The sequence below is a fragment of the Vicugna pacos genome, chromosome 15, assembly GCF_048564905.1.
Source record: "Vicugna pacos chromosome 15, VicPac4, whole genome shotgun sequence".
Classification (NCBI taxonomy): domain Eukaryota; kingdom Metazoa; phylum Chordata; class Mammalia; order Artiodactyla; family Camelidae; genus Vicugna; species Vicugna pacos.
The window spans coordinates 42685266-42691547 of NC_133001.1; positions in this window are offsets into that span (position 1 = coordinate 42685266).

Genomic DNA, 6282 nt, shown 5'->3' on the forward strand with positions numbered 1-6282 from the left:
TGCAGCCCCACTCCCCACCCTCCTTCTGACCCAGCCTCCCTCATCTGCTCACTGGCTACAGCATCCTGAAGCCCCAGGAAGTAACCCCTACCTGGCCTGGGTGAAACTCATTCAGAGGACAGGTCTCCTTGTGTCTAGGATGACCCTCTGTGCTGGCCACCAGTCTAGAGGCCGTTGTGGCCACCATGGGAAGGGCACAGCTCATCCCAGTCATGAGCTATTTCTGCCTCTCCTGCACCAGAACTCCCACCCTCTCTGTTACCGAGTCCAAGCTTGCTCTGTTTGAGACACAACAAGACAATAAGTTGAGAGACAAGTTGTTGGGGCAAGGAATAGTAATTTTATTCAGAAAGCTGGCAGATCGAGAAGATGGTGGACTCGGGTTCCAAACAACCATCTTACTGGAGTTAGATCCAGATTTCTTTTATACTAAAAGGGGAGGGGGTTGTGGTTGGTTGTTGCAAACCTCCTGGTGCCACAGTCCTTTGTTCTTTCAGGTCTGGTCACAATGTTCCTGTAAACCTCCAACAAGACAAATGTTATTCTCTGTTCTGTACCTTTTTGTCTCTATATGAATGGAAAAGTCTTAATTTCTTTAAAGGTTAGAGCCTTGAGAATGGGCTATCCTGTATATTTCAGGCTATAGGCAACATTCTTAACTTGTAGCAAAAGCAATAGAATATAAAGGTTAAAGTAAAAGAAACAGAACCAATATGGAGTCAGATTTGTTCTTCCCTATAACACCTCTGGAAGACTTTATGGTCAATTCCTAAGTGGATGCCTCACAATTGGAGAGGAAGAAAGTGCAGCCAAGGTCAGCCTCCCCTGTCCTAGCCTAGAGCTATCTCCTAGGGAAGGCTGCAGCCTCCTTGTACAGAACAGTTTCCATTCTTAAAAGAAAACAAAATCTTCCTGGAATAGAACAGGAAAGCTTTGAGTAGGTGGGTCTCCAGGTGCCCCCCTTCTGAGTTTTCATCTATGTTTGGTGCTGTGCTCATGGCACCTGGTCCCAGGATTTACTGCCTAAATTTCTTTCTGACCCGAACAGCCTGAACATCTGATTTCATTCTCTTGTTCCCTTTGGCTCAACTGAGATAGGCTATAAATTTAAAAAGGACTGTTGCCAAAGGCCTAGGGAGAATCAAAAGGGAACCAAACCAAGGAAATAAAAGACAGCTAAAGCTTACCAAAATAAGCAGGTTTCAGATGTTGTAATAGCAAACTTGCTCTTCCCTGACCATGGAGTCTGCCCAGACATCACCTCCTGGCTCCCTGCCATCCGCCCACCTGCTGCACCAGACCCGGTCACACAGGACTTCTGGGAGGCGTAGCGAGGGGGTGAGGTTGCCCTGCAGATCACATGGCCCTTGAGGGAAGGCACCGTTTCCCTCATGTTTGTCTCCCCGGTGACCAGCTCACAGCCTGGCACTTAGGTGACTCTCAGTAATGACTGCTGGCGAAGGAATGGAAAGAATGAAAAGACATTGAAGGAATGGATGTGGGGTCAATACAAAGCCCATAAAGTGTCCTTTAGTCCCTAGGCTCCCACCCATGGGCCAACAAGCCAGTGCTTTATAGGCTGACTCCCCAGGGCAAATCTGCAGCACCATTTGGTGGTGACTAGTTAGGTACCTGTCAAGGAGGAAGTAATTGATATTTCTAGGGCCCTCCAGGGTGGGTGACGTGCTGAGACCCTGCCCTGGATGTTGCCTCCCCAACTCTACCGCAAACTCACCATTTCTAGCTTCCCCTTGAGTCCTGCTTGGTGACAACTTTATTTTATCTTATTTTATTTATTTATTATTTTTTTAAATTGAAGTCTAGTCAGTTTATAGTATTGCATCAATTTCTAGTGTACAGGATAATGTTTCAGTCATACATATACATACATATATTCCTTTTCATATTCTTTTTAATTATAAGTTACTACAAGATATTGAATATAGTTCCCTGTGCTCTACAGTATAAACTTGTTGTTTATCTAGTTTATATATAGTAGTTAGCATCTGCAAATCTTGGACTCTCAATTTATCCCTTCTCACCCCCTTTCCTTTTTGGTAACCATAAGTTTGTTTTCTGTCTGTGAGTCTGTTTCTGTTTTGTAAAAAATTTCATTTGTGTCTTTTTTTTTTTAGATTCTACATACAAGTGATATCATATGGTATTTTTCTTTCCCTTTCTGGCTTACTTCACTTAGAATGACAATCTCCAGGTGCATCCATGTTGCTGCAAATGGCATTATTTTATTCTTTTTTATGGGTGAGTAGTATTCCATTGTATAAATACACCACATCTTCTTTATCCAGTCATATCAATGGATATTTAGGTTGTTTCCATGTCTTGGCTGTTGCAAATAGTGCTACTAAGAACACTGGGGTGTATCTTTTCCGCAAAAAGAAAAGATATATACCCAGGAGTGGGATTGCTGGATCATATGGTAAGTCTATTTTTAGATTTTTAAGGAATCTCCATCTGTGTTTTCCATAATGGCTGCACCAGACTACATTCCCACCAGCAGTGTAGGAGGGTTCCCTTTCCTTGACACCCTCTCCAGCATTTATCATTTGTGGATTTTTTAATGATGGCCATTCTGACTGGTGTGAGGTGGTACCTCATTGTAGTTTTGATTTGCATTTCTCTGATACTTAGCGATATTGAACATTTTTCCATGTGCCTATGGGCCATTTGTATGTCTTCCTTGGAGAATTGCTTGTGTGGGCCTTCTGCCGATTTTTGGATTGAGTTGTTTGTTTTTTTATTATTGAGTTGTATGAGCTGTTTGTATATTCTGGAAATTAAACCTTTGTCAGTCATATCATTTGCAAATATTTTCTCTCATTCTGTAGGTTGTCTTTTTGTTTTATTTATGATTTCCTTTGCTGTGCAGAAGCTTATAAGTTTAATTAAGTCCCATTTGTTTATTTTTGCTTTTACTTCTATTGTCTGGGTAGACTGCCCTAGGAGAACATTGCTAAGATTTATGTGGTGACCCTTTTATTAATCTTCTGAGGATCTGTCACAGCTTTCCCAGCCTTTTCTAGACTTTCAGGTTCTAATCCCAACACCTCTTTTTCCTTGGCAAATGACCTCAGCTTCTAAACCAGCCCCTCACTAAGCCCATAAACTTGGTATCCACCTTCCCACCACCAAGCATCAGAGTAACAAGTCTTATCACCAAGTCCATGCCTCAGACTTCATTCTCTTCGGCCCACTGTGGGATCTGATCCTGCCAACACCTCTCCCTGTACCTCACATGCCTGAAATTCTAGGCGTCTTTGAGGGCTTTCTTCTGAGTTCCCCTCCATTCTTTCTGAGATTCAGGTTTTAGCCTTCTGCTCATTACTTCTTGCTCCCATTCTCTTGGTGAACAAATACAGAGGCACGTATTTAAAGAGCTTCCGTTACCTTTATGTTGATGATTCAGTCAACAAATGGTTTATGAAGCACCTACTTTGTGCTCAATAATACTTTCCTTGGTGCTTGGGATATATTAGTGAATAACGTCTCTGTTCCCATGGCCCTTATGTTATCACACACACATATCACATTTATCTCTGTTGCACTTACTCCAGTTCCCCAGCTTCATTATCTACAGGACATCTTCACATAAGTCAGCAGCTGAAGAGTACCGTCCTGAGTCCATCCTTCCCCATCCCAAGCTGGCTCCCTGGTCTACAGCCACCTTCACTCTCCTAATCTCAAGATCCCATACTGCAGAGCCATTTTCCACTTTCCTACCTTTAGTATTTTGTAACATCCATTCTTGTGTCTTAGTTCAGGCCCTTTTCACCCATCACCAGAGTTTAGTGCAGCAGCATCCTAGTTGGCTTCCCTGGTGGTGGAATGGCTCCTACCCCTGTCTCCTCTAGATGCTGCTGTCAGACTGGCCTTCCCTATACATGCATCTCCTCCTGGCCCTCATTCTCAGCCCCATGCCTCCACCAGTAATGTTGCCCTGTAGTCTACAAGATATAGTTACAGAATTACAGACACCTACTAATGCCACGCTGGCAGCTTCCAACTCTCCCCTTTCAACTTAAAGCCCTAAGGAGCACCAACTTGCCGTGGTTGCAGGTTGTTAGTGATAAGTGGCAGGAATAGGACGAAGGTGGCAAAGCTCCAAGTGGAATACCTATTTTCCAGGGATTTTCTTCTTCACTAGGATAGACAAGAGTTGGGGCAAATGATTTTGCAAGGATAATCAGCAAATATCAGACCTCTTTTCAAAAGGGGGATGTATTTAAAGAGTTCATCCAAGAATAAGTAAAAAAGAATGTTAATGTTTATAAAGTGCTAGAACAGTGCTTGGCACATAATTAGAGCCATGTTAATTTTTTCTTTTTTATTTTAAAGAAATAGATTAAATCTCTTAAGTATCTCAAGAGGAAAGGAGGCCAGGAAACTTGATTTTTTAAAAAATTGTTTATGGTTAATGGTGATCACATGGAGCACATGAAATTGTTTCTTAATGGGTGTGGAAGAGGCTCAGACATGGGTGTTTTGTTCAAAGGTCTGTTTTCGTTTCTTGCTGATAGCCTTTTATTTCCCAGTGTCATCTCATTTCTGGTTGTTGGGGAAAGAAGTTTATTCAACTTAGAGCTGTGTTATGATTAGGAGAGCCAAAGAAAGGGTCAGGGAGGGAACACCTCCCACCACTTAGCAACTCAGTGGAATGTGTGTGCTGCTTGGCAGCAAACACGGCTTCTACTAGAGGGTGAGGCTGACTTCTGTGGGAATCTGTGGGTGACAGATCCCTGAGTACTTGGGAAAATAATCTCTGATTTGTTCGAATAGGCTAAGATGGGTAACTGAAGTTCTAGAAAGGAGTAGGTTTCTAGAAATGATACTCTCCAACCAATGGTGTCCTCTGGGTACCTGAGGGAGAACTCATGAGGGTCAGGGTTTGAAAAGCCTGGAAAGGGTTAACATTGACGAGACAGGACCAGATTGCTGACTGTGTTATGCCTAATTCCACCCTTCTTCAAACAGTGCCTGTGGTTATAAACTCATAAACCCCTGCAGATTTCTTTTGGAATCTACATCCAAACCTCTTGGTCTGGCTCATCAGACTCTCAAACCTAACAATATAGAGCAGGAAGGCTTTGCAGGGTCTTGGGGGTGTCTCTTCACTGTGCTGCAGACACATGACTACCACTCCCATGTTCAAGCTGAAAAGTAAGAGTCTCCATCCTCCTCCCACTCACCTGCCAAACCAGCCCAAACCCCAACTCTGTAGGCCTTTCAGACTCTAGATCTGTGCTGGTCTCTCTTCTGAAAACTAGGTCTCCCCAGACACCTTAGATTTGTTCTCTGGTTGTTTAGATTTGCATGGCTTGTCTCTCCGACTAGTTTTGGACGAACTGAAAGCCTGAAATGAATTTTTCCATTTTGTTTTAATAGAAAGATGGGTTTGAAATCAAATGGTCCTGAAAATGTGAATCATAGTGATGTGACTTTGATTAAGCCACCCAGTAACTCTTCTGAGCATTTCTGCATCTGTAAATGGTTGGGAGATTGGTGTAAGATTAAATGAGAGTATGTGGAAAGTCCGGCTTACACTGTTTTCATATCACAAGTTCTGCCTCCTTTCCCCATCCCTGTAACACACTAATAGCTCTTTGCCACAAAGCAGGTTCTTCCTGAATGATGTTGTGGCAGTGTGGACCATCGTGTGCCAACCTGTGGCAGTTCAATTTGTAGAAGTCACTGGATGCCTGACCTCCTCAGAGGCCTCCAAGTTGAGGGTGAGAATTACCTTGTTCATCCTTATACTCCCACTGCACATGGGGCTTTGTACCCAGAGAGTAGCTAAGTTAAAGTCTGTTGGATCATGAAATTTCTCTAATGCTACTGTAGTCCATGCAAAGGAACAGCTCACACACTTTGAAAGATCCACAGAAGCCCTAAGATACCTGGGCTGCTCCACCCTAGTCCTCTACCCAAGGGTTTCCAAGCCGAAGCGCTCCTCAGCCCTCCATGGCATCTGCCCCACTGATCCTAGTCCCTTCTGGAAAGTCCAGTGTCTGGCAGTCTCCCAGGGATAGTAGGTAGGAGTGGCTCCTCCCAGTGACGGCAGCTGGAGAAATCTAAGTGAGGTTCTGAGGATGCAATGGCCGCCTCAGCCACTGAAGGAGAGGACTAACCTGACAGGAGAGAAGCGTCAAGGCCTACAGGATAATGAACCTCACCAGTCAGGACCCGGATGCTCAGCCCTCTTCACCGTGACTCATGCAAATTAACTGAGGAAGGAGGGCTGGACACGTATCACTGTAGTGTAGGCCT